Source organism: Phoca vitulina, unplaced genomic scaffold (genome assembly GCF_004348235.1).
Source record: "Phoca vitulina isolate PV1807 unplaced genomic scaffold, GSC_HSeal_1.0 scaffold8, whole genome shotgun sequence".
NCBI classification, from domain to species: Eukaryota; Metazoa; Chordata; class Mammalia; order Carnivora; family Phocidae; genus Phoca; species Phoca vitulina.
Window position 1 is genome coordinate 37402103 of NW_022589711.1, and position 14646 is coordinate 37416748.

General features: G+C 36.8%; 1 protein-coding gene across 15 annotated transcripts in view; it reads right to left on the reverse strand.

Annotated features, from left to right (window-relative positions):
• ZBTB20 (zinc finger and BTB domain containing 20) overlaps window positions 1-14646 on the reverse strand; it is a 797562-nt gene that overhangs the window by 333747 nt on the left and 449169 nt on the right. The window contains exon 1 of one of the 15 annotated variants that reach the window (XM_032406593.1): window positions 9473-10840. The exons of the other annotated variants lie outside the window; for them this stretch is intronic. The gene's annotated coding sequence lies outside the window, so the exon portion shown is untranslated. Of the gene's footprint in view, window positions 1-9472; window positions 10841-14646 lie in introns of those variants that run through there. 15 annotated transcript variants of the gene reach the window in all.

Genomic DNA, 14646 nt, shown 5'->3' on the forward strand with positions numbered 1-14646 from the left:
TATTGCAATTTTATCCTTTTTTCTTGAATTTATTTCTTAGTCCTGAGTAATCATCTATATTCCTAAGGTGTGGCCCTTCTGGATTTTAAGTAAAGCCTTAGACATTTACCAAATCCTTCTACCTTAGTAAAACTCAAACTCCTAGTTTTGTCTTCCCTTCATAAGATACATTTGCTCAGCTCTTTCAGCCTCCTAGTTGTTCCTTTTCTCCAGGTTCTTATAGCCTCCCCTCTACATGCACAGTTCACAAATCAACCAAGGCATTAGGAGAGTTTATATGCAGATTTATGGGTAACCTCCCTCTGTGGCTCCAGTCTTTCCAAGTTTTCCTCCCTCAATTTCAATCACTCTGCCAACTCCAAACTCAATCTTCTCAAACCAATAAGATTGTAACTAGCTTCTCGAATTCTAACTGCCCCACATCACATAAACTGGAAAGTTCCTTGGAGGAAAAGCTGTGATAAATGTGAATTCCTCCCAGAACAGTTTACTCCAGATTTTGTCTGCCTTTGGTCCCTCTCCAGTGCCTTCAAGTAATTGTTTGTTAGTTTTTAACTGCAATTTAGTTGTTTTTAAAGAATCATAACCAGGGTTTGGTATTGCTATCTGAGGAAATGTTTGTCCTGGAATAGTACAAGTTATTCCTTCATTACCAAAATCAGAACTATGAAAAGAATTGTTTTATGGTAGATAGTATTTCGATAGTATTTAGAAGCTGATTGGAAAATTACATTAAAATCAGTGTCAATGGGATTTCCTCTTCTAATAGACTGCTTGTTGAGAAAATACTATTTTGAGTGTTTACTCAAAATACTCAAAGAGAATATTACTATTGAGAAAATACTATTTGAGAAAATACTATTTAAAAAATTCTTTTTAAAGAAAATCATTCACAGTGCCTAGGAAAATTATATGTATTCCACTTAACTAAGTAAGGCCAATGAATATCTTTATAGTTAAATTCAACAGAATAATCTAGATGAGTGAAATGAAATAGAGTTATAAGTAAAGAAAATCACCTTAAGGAACATGTTTGGGAGATTAATGGTATGTGATATTTCTGATTATAACAGAGAATCTGAAAATGTGGTATAGCTATCCAGGGAAAATGGGTTATTCCATCCTTACCATTTTTAAAGCCTTATTCTAAGACAGGCATTTGCTAAGTAATTTGTACAGATGAACTTATAAAGTAGCCCAGGTAGTCAGACTCCAAATTAAATTCCAACCATTCCTTCTTATTGCTTACTCAGAGTTAAGATCAAACTCACTCACAACACTCATCACTAGTTTTGACAATATGTATCTCCTATTAATATTCTTCCCATCTCCTATGTTAGCAACTTGCTTCTCTGTCATGCAAACTTGCTCTCCATCCTTCCTGTACAATTCTTGCTCATTTCATGAAGCAGCAGTAAAATGGAGATCTCAGATTGAAGCAGTGAGTGGTGGAGAAATACCTCTGGAATCAATGAATCTGAAACAGCTTGTCTAGTTCTGCCCACCTCTCTTGTCCTTTAGAATCAGTTTGAAATTCATCTCTTCCAGAGAGCCTCCAGTGTTTAGCCTGCAACCACCTACCACTCCATCTAATCAATTACCCTGGCAAATTGATATCACAGGGCAATTATTAATTATTTAATTTTATGTTTCAACAATATGCAAGGTTATGTTTAGAAAACAAATGAAGAACAAGACAAGGTCCTTAGCTATGAGCACATTACACTTTGGTTAGGAAAATTTTACCCATCATCTACAGTGTAAATTTCATCCAACTTATCTCATCAATCTCTGTGTATACATATATTCCAAAATGTTGTTTTACTTTTCTTTCTTCTTTGTAATGATTTCATGCAAGCTATTCATTTCAAGAACCTCACTGACTTCCTATTGGTACCCAAACCTTTAACCCTCAGAATGAGGGCAAAGTGGAGCCATGTGACTCCTATCAGGTCTCTCTGCTGCAACTAGTCCTTGCTGCCTCATCCAACCTTCCTCACTCAGCTTGTAATCAACTTAACTTTTAAAGTCTTTGTACACATTAGGTAATATTTGTCCTCTGTACTCCCAGAGGACTGTGGTCACTGCCCAGCTAGGAAGCCCTACCCTTCATTATTCAGCAACAGCTTGAAGAGTATTCTAATTCTAACCTTCCGCCCTCTGACAGACCAGCTGCATCAAAGGCTGTGTTCCCTTGTTTGTTTGTTTTATCCCTGAAGCAGAATCACGCTTTCAAACTAAGTCATATATTAGAAAAGTAAGGAGTCTGGGTCCAAATTTTCAAAACATGGCTCTTCTGTGAACCACAGCAAATCTAAACTGGATTATGCCTTATGTTAGAGTCAGAACTCATGTGGTCCCCTTTTCTCTGCCCTTCTGGATCCCTGCATGCTGTTCAGGGGAAGTTGCTGGCTTTTGAACTGACAGTTTGGAAATGAAGGCATTTTTCTTTTAGGGAGAATAGTCCTTCAGTGATTCAAACAACGAGCCTTGTGATCAAAATAATTCATAAAGGAAAAGATTTATGAAGTGACTTCACTAGCACACAATGCATTTTTTAAACTTTGTTTTTAAAATAAATCTGTCAGTACACAAGCCAAGACAACACATCTGAATGCAATATCAGTGGACACACCCTGAATCTCTTCTTTGCTTGTCCAAGACTGTGGCAGGAAAGGAAAATGCTTCTCTTTGTCTTTTTAAATTTAGTATTAGTTTTTTTAATTAAAAAATGCTAGCTCAATGAAAAGACTTAAAAATTATGCATACTATCATTTCCTACATAAAACCTGCCTTAAAAAAGTATATTTTCCATCTACTACTAAGCTTGTTTTAAAAAAACAAAAAATAAATAAAAAAGCCCAACTTATAATGAATTCCTCTGGCATAAGGAAGCCTGTTCTAATCTCCCTTTATCAGCTTTGAGTGATAGTTCTGCTCAACGAGTATTGACAGGGCTGTCCTGTTTCTCAGGCTTTCGTTTTCCTCAGTTGGAGAAGGATACAGTGCATTTTCACATTCTCAGAGTCTGCAGTTGTTTTTATATAAGAAGCAATTTGCTTGGGTCACGTCAGGTCGAATGGGATGCCTGCCCAGCTCTTGGTTTTAAAGGAAAAACATACAGAAAGACACAAAAACACAGCAGTTTCCTTCATTAAATTCCACTCTACCTGCCATGGGCTTCTAGCCACAATGGAATTTCCCACCCTGGCCTAGTCTAGCCTAACTTTTATTTTTAGGGATTTTTTTCCCCTTAAATCTTATGAGCTTTCTTTCAAGTGAACTTTGAGGTAAGGATTATTAAATGATAGAGTAATTGCCTGGTTTAAAAAGAATCAGACATAAGAGACAAATGCCTGGTGACCTTCCATAATATTGTTGGATAACCACCCTCTAGATGACAGCCTTTCAAAAAACTGTTCATAATCATCACAACAAGACAGGTAATGTAATTCAAAATCAAAATCTGAATCACGAAGTGAAGTACCTTCTCAGTAATACCCTCTACTTACCGTTACATTAGATAGAGAAAATTTTAGAGGAAAAAATGGAACTGAGTAACTGAAAAACAAGGTATATACACATAATGAAGAGAGAAGAGAGTAAAGAAGAGAGAGGGAGAGAGGGGGAGGGAGAGAGAGACACACACACATAGAGACAGGCTTTAGGACCATTTTCTCCTAAAAACCATTTATGCTTTTGTCCATAGCCTGGGGGCAACTGATTTAATCATGATTGTTCATGTGGATTATCTAAACTATGAAAAGCAACAGGGAGAACTTCCCAAGAAATCCAGGCTGGGTCTGCTGCAAAATACTTGGTTTGGGGCCTGGAGCTCAGCAGACTGTTCACATTGTATTCAGGGTCCTAAGGAAAGTGGCTCAATGCCTCTATAATTCTTTATCCCTTTGATCTACCTCACCATTTGGTGTCTCTTGGCATTATGAATGCTCTCAAAAATGACCCTGCCTAGTTAACTGATTTACAGTCTGGGGACAAAAAAAGGAAAGAAAGAAAAAAGAGACTGGTAATGAGGGAGGAAAATATACCTTCTTCTTATCTTTGCTCAGCATAAATAAAAATTGAAAGATGTGATTTTGGGGGATGTGAACTCCACTCTCCACATTTAGCAACAGCACTGTCAGAGCTAAATTGACGCCTTCTCTCAACTGACTCTCTTTAAAACATACCAAGTTGGCCTTCTCGTTCACTATTTTCAAGCTGTATTTTATATAATCTTCCTTCGAATGATGAAGTTTACTTTTCAGGCATGCCATTTGCTGTTAGCATTGTTGTTCTTCTTTACCCATTGCAGCTTCTTATCCTCAAATCCCTGATTTCTTGTTAAAGTTGATTGTTAATGTAGCCATTCTTTAGCATCACAGCACATTTATAAACCAAAGATGAGTTCACTCTCTCTGACTTCCAAAACCATTTGCTGCTTGAGACCATTTCATGAGTTTGTCTACTCATGTGAATAAACAAAAATGTGTCCATAATGTGAATCTGGAAAAGGAAAGAGCAGCTACATGGAACAGTCTCCAGAGGCCAAAATTACTGCCACAGGTTTCAGCTGCCCTTGCATGTGCTATTCCACATTAACTCTATCTTAGATATTAGAATTTTGCTTCTTAATGGATGCCATTTTCCTCCAATAAAACCCTGTGGTTTACCCTGACATTTAATAGTGATTTAGTAATTTTAGAGTTTTTTCTAACTCAAAAGTAAATGTTCATGAGACTCATGAACTTGAATCTAGGCAATTAATCTGAACATTTTAGCAGTTCCCTGAGGCTGCATATAATCTCCCACAATCCCTTGCAAAACCTGAGATTTTGAACCACTGTTTAGTTTGTGGTTGCACTGCCAAGGAATAAAGCAAAATCATTACTTACGGTAACTCCCTCTCAAGCACTGTAGTGAACTGAAGCACAAGGAAACCTTTACTATACTTTGGACAGAACATTAGGATGAATGCTAAAAACCAAGTAACTAAGAGCCTAAAGATATACCAACCTCAAGGAGAAGAAATTAAACAATACTGGAGTTTAGAAACAAATGTAGTACTAAATCAATATATTACTATGAAGCCCATCATTACAACAAAACTAACCAAAGGACAGCCTCAGCACCAATGGAGGAACACCTGTGTATAATTCTTGAAGCACTACTTGAACTGGATTTGTGGGAAACAGTTCTCATAGGTTTACTACTCACCCTTTTTCTGAAAGCACACGCGCATGCACACACACAAATGCACACATTCACACACATCTACATATAGTACTAGACTAGGCCTGTGGCTCTTGAGTTAAATTTGTGTCTGTGAGCCACTAAGCAGCTGCTTTATATATGCACTGTAGAAGGTCAAAGTGAGAAAACTGGTGTCACCATGGTTTTGTATAATATTGCAAGGAAACAAAATAAGCTTAGATCAAGTTAAAGGCTAATGGACAGCGGTGAACATAGAGAACAAGTTAGGATTCCTTAGGAATTGGTAATAGGACTAACCTTGCTTAATACATTTATAAATGACTTGGTCACCCCAGCATCCCATATTTTGCCTGGCATATAGTGGAAACTCAGTTAAGTTTTGCTGAATGCATGGATCAATAATCTGAAACAAGAAGTCCACAATAAATTATCCAAGTATGGATATACTTGGACAGAATTAAATTTCCCTGAGCAGAAAAAAGCTAAGCCGGGGGGCACAGTACTTGTGCAGGTGTGCAGAAAGGTGGCAGTGTGAACATAGACAACCAAAATATCCAAATATATAAAAAGGATAGCTTTAAGTCTTAACTAAGAAAGGGACTTGAAGGCCACTGAGCTCTTTCAGGCAAAAAGGCCTTGAAAATTACTAAATTAGTCACTGTTAAGAGAAGTAATGAAAATAAAAGTTATACTTCCTTTATATAAAACCCTCTGCTCTTAGAGTACCATGACCCTATGATGTAACATTCCAGAGTTTCTTACACAAGGCAGTCATTAAAGAATTCAAACTGGATTAATATAATATAAGTTGGTAGAGAACAAGTTATTTTGTGACATCATAACAATTCATTGACTATGAGAAACATGCAAATGACATGGTTGTTGATAAACGTTATTTAGCTGACGTCATATTGACATTTCTTAATAACTGGCTGCCATGGCATCTTCTTAGTAAGTCTGATTTTCTCCACTCTCTGAGCTTATGGACTAGTGATCTTGCAGCTCTGGGTGTTTGTGTTTATTAACGCACTCAACAAACTTTTATTGAGTTCTTCCTTCAGCTGTACCAGCCTGATGAGATCAGACTGGATGCTTTAGATACTGTCACTATCCTAAATGGACCCCATGCCTCTTTTGTCCCTTAAAATTCCCTGGTTTTTACTTGTGGTAATCTATCATGATTACACATCCAGATCCCCGATCCCAGTTTCTTTCCCACTTATTTTCCTCGATTTATTTCCTTTTACCCAATGTCTCTCTTCCTATGAGGAGTAGAGAGTCTATCTAGTTCTCAGCAGTGGTCATAACGCTATCTAGAGTGGACCTCCATCAGCCCCAAACACATTGCCTTGTTGAAGAGATACAATATACTTTCCGCAGTCAAGAATGATTTGATCTCCTCTCCCTCAGGAGATATATTACAAGTTAACAGTGGTTCTCCTGTTATAAACCACAATAGCAATCTACTCACCAACATCAGTTACTAAATTGTATCATGATAGAATTCTAAAATACCTGTTAGACTTTCTTTCTACAAGTTGCCTATTTCTTCTGGATATAGTTAATTCACCTAGCAACAAAGATTAATTAGCCACTTCTTTTTGTATGCAGACAGAAAGAAGTATGATTCTCTTTGCTTATAAAAACTTCTGGTAAGTGGTGATAGCTTTCAAAACCCTTCTCTTATTTGGCAACCATGGTTCAATTATCAGGAACTCCAAGTTCAGAATCTGAGAACAGTGATTCTGTTCTGTGATTTTACACATGCTAGGGATTGGTAAATTGCTGAAGACTTCTTAAATAAAAGAGGAGACACTGTTCTCTTCATCCTCAAGGAATAAGCAGGCATCTTAAATGGGGTTTTAGAGTATCTAGAATAACATGATAAACCTTGGCTTTCTTTTTAAAAACTATCCATGAAGTTCTCTTTAGAAATAGGACAGACTCTGGTGATTCATGGGTAGAAATCCAATCTGTAACAATGCTTTACAAAGAGACAAACTAGCAATACTTTTTCCAGTGAGATGCAAATACTAAAAGCAGATATGAGCTGGGCAAGATAATTAAAAATATAGGTAGAAAATAATCAAAGCTACTGAGATAGTTTAGATTACCTATGAAATACATAAAAGAATAAAATGAAAAATTCTTTATTTTTTAAAGCTACATCAGAATTTCCCTCCTGCATGATAATCACCCTCTTAAAATGTTTATCAAAAGTAACTTTGCTAGGTTCATGAAGAATGGCCTTGATAAGCACAGCACAACTGTAAGCAAAATAATTTTTAAAAGAATGAGTCTACATAGTTAATTTCATCATTTCTAGAAACATGGATGTCATGGATGTCATTAGACTTGAAGGTAACCAGTGGATTGGATCAGCTTATTCTGATATCAACCAAAATGTGATCTAATTGCAGGCTGCTGTGATTAAACACAGTTGGGAAGAAATGGGTCTACTCTATGCTCTTAAAGTGCCCACCCCTCTGCTCCTCTTCCAGCACAAAATACCTTACCTCCAGCCAGTAAATTAGAGAACAGGGTGAATGAAACATCATTTTGGCATTATTTTTTTAAATTACAAATAATCAAAAGAGGTGACCCAAATGTTTTAGTGAATGTTACAGGATATAAATTAAGAACTAAGGGTATTTACATATTGACTAATATTGATGCTCAGAAAATTTTAAGTATCAAGATAATTTTTCAACCACAGTATTCCAGACCTATGAATGTTTTAGTGGGTACAGTATACAAAAAAGATGCTTGGAAATTCATAATTAAAAAAGATAATGGCATCTGACTTCTTTATGGTCTAAGTTCTTGTGTTTTCTGGAAAAAGTATTTATGAGAGAGCATTATCTGACAGTTAATGAAGGAGACTGGAAATTAGCTGTTGCAGGCCAACCATGCTCAAAAGCAAAATAATCTTTCAATCTGCAAATGGAAATGAGGCATTAGAAAACACTTTGAGATGCTGTAGATGGAACAGATATTCTATGAAAATTTTGTAAATATTATATATTTTTAAAATAGCATCATACAATAACATAGCTGATTATTAAGTATGTAAGTAGCCCTTTTTCTTGATCATCTCCCTTCCCTAAATCTGAAGGGTCTATTTTCTTCATTTATTCTTTTGCATAACTATCCTGTTCATGGATGCTTGAAATATCAGCCCATCAGTTTCCCTTTCAACTCTGAAATAATGTAAAGGACTTCAGAAGACCAACAACTATGGAGTACTGGCTAATTTGGAACTTGCGTCTACATCTTGCAGGCTGTGTGACTTTGATGAAGCTGCTGACCTCAGTAGCCCAGGGTTCTCATCTGTGAGAATGGTGTAATAGCAGTGCAGGCTTCCCGTGCTTACTGTGAGGGCTGAGTTTTATACAGTCAATATGAGGCTGCCTCTCTGAATCTTTGAAAGTTACTGAAATAAGGTTAGTTAAGCAAAACTTTGGTCTCTTTGTTTGGCTAGTGATCTCCAAACTTCGCTTCTGGTTTCTGACCTTCTGAAATGAGTGGAGTGCATCTCTGCTTGTTTATTTGCCATCTTTCTGTCTCAAAGCCAGGATGGATTTACCTGTCAGTTTTAGTTTTCACTGACTCTCTCTTTAACTACATGCTACTAAGGGTAAAATATCAACTATTAAACTGTTTGAAGCAAGTAAATGTTGAAAGGGGAATTTAGTTAAGTCAATAGCAGTGTGCCAGCTTGATCTGCCTTTCAGAAAGATCACCATAATAAGGAGGCCAATAAATAAATAAAAAGAATAAAATATACATCTATGTCGAATCTTAGAACCCTTTCTCTAACACATATCATTAAAGGAAACTCTGAGTCCTGCCTATGTAATTTGACATTTAAAAGAGAACCCATCACAGTTCTATGGACGAAATCCACAGCTGAGAACTACCAACTTTTTCATCCAGATAAGAAGTTTCTCCCTTAAAAACAACAACAAAAACAAATCAACAACAAAAACCATGGTTCTGGTTGTAGGTATGCATACTGCTAATTCAGTGGTTTTTAACCAGGGGACAATTTTGCCCCCTCCCTCCTAAAGGACAACTGACAATGTCTGGAAGCAATTTTGATGATCACAAGTGAAGGGTGCTATTGGCACCTGGTGAGTAGAAGCTAGGAAGACTGCTAAATGTCTACAATGCACAGACCAGCACCCACCCACACCCCAAAAAGAATTACCTGGTCCAAAATGGCCATAGTGTTGCTGTTGAGAAACCCCATACTAACCTGTTACCCCAGAGACACTGGCCTTAAACCACACTGGCCACATCAACATTGAAGAGACTCCATCCATGGGATAGTTTAACAGTTGAAGAATATGCCTACAAGGAGCACCACTTCAAATATACAATTTGGCAAATCTGGATATGGTGCTAAGGAAAGAATTGGTAAAATGAGTTGTTTGGTAGCTAATTATGTCAAATATTACAAACATAATTTTATATTACTGAGTCAACCAAATTAACATCCTTTTTTAATTATAGGGGGTCTAAAAATATGAAGTTATGGACTAATGCAATGTTATCCTGACACAGAAATTTTTTGAAATAGTTTCTAAAAAGCAGTGAAAACACTGAAAAAAAAAAGGCACAAATGAGTCCTGAAAAGTTAGGAGTCATTGATTTTGGGCAGGTTATTTCTACACACAGTATTTTCCATATGTATCACATACATTTGTGCAGACTGCAGCCCCACACTGGAACACTGCTTCTCTCAGAAGACAGATCAGGCTAAAGCTCAGAGTTTGAGAACAGTTTCCATGCAAGAGTCATTTTCAGCAAAGGGAATACAACATGAGCTCTAAAGTAGGTGTGAAATTTATTTTTTCAGTGAGCCACAACTATTCTGCAAACATTTAACTCCTTGCTACTGTTAAAGGATGCTGATTACATATAAAAGGAAGAACCAATAAAAATGACATTTGAAAATGAAGAAAATAAAATATGTGAAAATTATTTTTAATATGGTTAAGATTCAAACATGTGCCATTTTAAATTTTAAGGGGTTCCTTGTCCAAGACAACACATGTTTTCTGATGAAAGAGGATGCCTGAAACTGACATTCAGGTGAGCATCTGGACACTCCCGGTGGGTGAGGTTGTACATTTTTAGTCACCTCTGCAATCACCCTCTTGCTTTTGAATTTTATTTTGGTCAGTGGTGCCAGAAATTAAAATGTATTGAGGGCCTCAGAAAAATTGGCTTTTATTTCTTATCTCTTAGAATCCTAAGAATTTGCTCCCTAGGCAGGCACTTCTCACTGATGAGGAAACAAGAGGTGAAATTGGCTTAGCCACATAAAGAATGAAAACTCACTAATTTCTGAGTGGCCAGTAGCTTTTCTTCTCCTTGTTTTCCTTTTTAATTTCTAGATTTAGCTTCAAAACATTTGTTTTTTCTCCCTTAAGGGGAAGTTCTCGAGTCAGAAGGATAGTGGTGGGGAGGGTAGAGATGGTTACAGGTTTTCAGAGCAGTTCAATTTAAAACTGTTAAATACCCCCTATCAAGAGACCACGACTGAACCTGGAGGAGCAAGATGGCAGAGGAGTAGGAGACCTAAATTTCGCCTGGTCCCAGGAATTCAGCTAGATAGGGATCAAACCATTCTGAACACCTATGAACTCAACAGGAGATCAAAGAAAAGAATAGCAGCAACTCTCTGAACAGAAAAGCGACCACTTTCTGGAAGAGTCATATCCTATCCCTTCACAGTAGTTAACTTTATTTTTGGTATATATATATGAGTTGTTCTCTCTTTAAAATTTTGGGATACAGTTTCTCCTAACAGACCAAAATATACCTTAAATCTCTAGTGTATGGCTTTGTTCTAGTCTCCTGCCTGATCACATTCTCTCTCTTTTTTTTTTAAATCCTCTTCTTTCTTTTTCCAACCAACATCTTATCAATTCCTTTTATAAAATCTTTTATAACTTTATAATTTTCATCTTTACAGTCATATTCCATCCATCATATTTACCCTTATTTTTGTACATATATAAGCTTTTCTTTCTTTAAAATTTTGGGAGGCACTTTCTTCTAACAGACCAAAATACACCCAAAATCTAGTGTGTGGCACTGATCTATGCAGCAGCCTGATCATATTTGATCATAGTCTGTTTTTTTTGTTTTTGTTTTTGTTTGTTTGTTTGTTTTACCTTTTTCTTTTTTCTTTCTTTCCCTTTCTTTTCCCCCGGTTTCAGGTCTCTTCTGATTTGTTTAGTGTATATTTTTCTGGGGTCGTTGTTACCCTGTTAGCATTTTGTTCTCTGATTCATCTATTCTCTGCTCGATAAAATGACAAGACGGAAAAAATCACCTCAAAATAAAGAACAAGAGGCAGTACCGACTGTCAGGGACCTAATCAATACGGACATGAGTAAGATGTCGGAACTAGAGTGCAGAATGACGATTTTAAAGATACTAGCGGGGCTTGAAAAAACCATGGAAGATAGAGAAACCCTTTCTGGAGAAATAAAAGAACTAAAATGTAACCAAGTCGAAATCAAAAAGGCTACTAATGAGGTGCAATAAAAAATGGAGGTTCTAACTGCTAGGATAAATGAGGCAGAAGACAGAATTAGTGATATAGAAGACCAAATGATAGAAAATAAAGAAGCTGAGAAAAAGAGAGATAAACAACGACTGGATCATGAGGGCAGAATTCGAGAGATAAGTGATACCATAAGATGAAACAATATTAGAATAATTGGGATCCCAGAAGAAGAAGGAAGAGAGGGGCAGAAGGAATATTGGAACAAATTATAGCAGAGAACTTGCCTAATTTGGGGAAGGAAACAGGCATCAAAATCCAGGAGGCACACAGAACCCCCCTCAAAATCAATAAAAATAGGTCAACACCCCGACATCTAATAGTAAAACTTACTAGTCTCAGAGACAAAGAGAAAATCCTGAAAGAGCTCGGGACAAGAGAGCTGTAACCTATAATGGTAGAAACATTAGTTGGCAACAGACCCATCCACAGAGACCTGGCAGGCCAGAAAGGACTGGCATGATATATTCCGAGCACTAAATGAGAAAAATATGCAGCCAAGAATACTATATCCAGCTAGGCTGTCATTGAAAACAAAAGGAGAGATAAAAAGCTTCCAGGACAAACAAAAACTAAAGGAATTTGCAAACACGAAACCAGCCCTACAAGAAATATTGAAAGAGGTCCTCTAAGCAAAGAGAGAGCCTAAAAGCAACATAGACCAGAAAGGAACACAGACAATATACAGTAACAGTCACTTTACGGGCAATACAATGGCACTAAATTCATATCTTTCAATAGTTATCCTGAATGTAAATAGGCTAAATGCCCCAATCAAAAGACACAGAGTATCAGATTGGATAAAAAAACAAGACCCATCAATATGCTGTCTGCAAGAGACTCATTTTAGACCCAAAGACACCCCCAGATTGAAAGTGAGGGGGTGGAAAACCATTTACCATGCTAATGGACACCAAAAGAAAGCTGGGGTGGCAATCCTTATATCAGACAAATTAGATTTTAAACCAAAGACTATAATAAGAGATGAGGAAGGACACTATATCCTACTTAAAGGGTCTATCCAACAAGATCTAACAACTGTAAATATCTATGCCCCTAACATGGGAGCAGCCAATTATATAAGCCAATTAATAACAAAAGCAAAGAAACACATTGACAACAATACAATAATAGTGGGGGACTTTAAAACCCCCCTCACTGAAATAGACAGATCATCTAAGCAAAAGATCAACAAGGAAATAAAGACTTTAAATGACACACTGGACCAGATGGACTTCACAGATATATTCAGAACATTCCATCCCAAAGCAACAGAATACACATTCTTCTCTACTGCCCACGGAACATTCTCCAGAATAGATCACATCCTAGGTCACAAATCAGGTCTCCACTGGTACCAAAAGATTGGGACCCTTCCTTGCATATTTTTGGACCACAATGCTTTGAAACTAGAACTCAATCACAAGAGGAAAGTGGGAAAGAACTCAAATACATGGAGGCTAAAGAGCATCCTACTAAAGAATGAAAAGGTCAACCAGGAAATAAAAGAAGAATTAAAAAAATTCATGGAAACAAATGAAAATGAAAACACAACTGTTCAAAATCTTTGGGATGCAGCTAAGGCAGTCCTAAGAGGAAAGTACACACAATACAAGCCTTTCTCCAGAAACAAGAAAGGTCTCAAATACACAACCTAACCCTACACCTAAAGGAGCTGGAGAAAGAACAGCAATTAAAGCCTAAATCCAGCAGGAGAAGAGAAATAATAAAGATCAGAGCAGAAATCAATGAAATAGAAACCAAAAGAACAGTAGAACAGATCAATGAAACTAAGAGCTGGTTCTTTGCAAGAATTAACAAGATTGATAAATCCCTGGCCAGACTTATCAAAAAGAAAAGAGAAATGACCCAAATAAATAGAATCATGAATGAAAGAGGAGAGATCACTACCAAAACCAAAGAAATACAATTATAAGAACATAGTATGAGCAACTATATGCCAGCAAATTAGATAATCTGGAAAAAATGGATGCATTCCTAGAGATGTATCAACTACCAAACTGAACCAGGAAGAAATAGAAAACCTGAACAGACCTATAACCACTAAGGAAATTGAATCAGTCATCAAAAATCTCCCAACAAACAAAAGCCCAGGGCCAGATGGTTTCTCAGGGTAATTCTACCAAACATTTAAAGAAGAATTAATACCTATTCTTCTGAAACTGTTCCAAAAAATAGAAATGGAAGGAAAACTTCCAAACTCATTTTATGAGGCCACCATTACTTTGATCCCAAAACCAGACAAAGACCCCATCAAAAAGGAGAATTACAGACCAATATCCTTGATGAACATGGATGCAAAAATTCTCACCAAAATACTAGCTACTAGGATCCAACAGGACATTAAAAGGATTATTCACCACGACCAAGTGGGATTTATCCCTGGGCTGCAAGGTTGGTTCAACATCCGCAAATCAATCAATGTGATACGATATATTAATAAAAGAAAGAACAAGAACCATATGATCCTCTCAATAGATGCAGAAAAAGCATTTGACAAAGTACAGCATTCTTTCTTGATCAAAACTCTTTAGAGTATAGGGATAGAGGGTACATACCTCAATATCATAAAAGCCATCTATGAAAAACCCACAGCGAATATCATTCTCAATGGGGAAAAACTGAGAGCTTTCCCCCTAAGGTCAGGAACACGGCAGGATCACCACTGCTATTCAACACAGTTTTAGAAGTCCTAGCCACAGCAATCAGACAACAAAAAGAAATAAAAGGCATCCAAATCAGCAAAGAAGAAGTCAAACTTTCACTCTTTGCAGATGATATGATACTTTATGTGGAAAACCCAAAAGACTCCACCCCAAAACTGCTAGAAC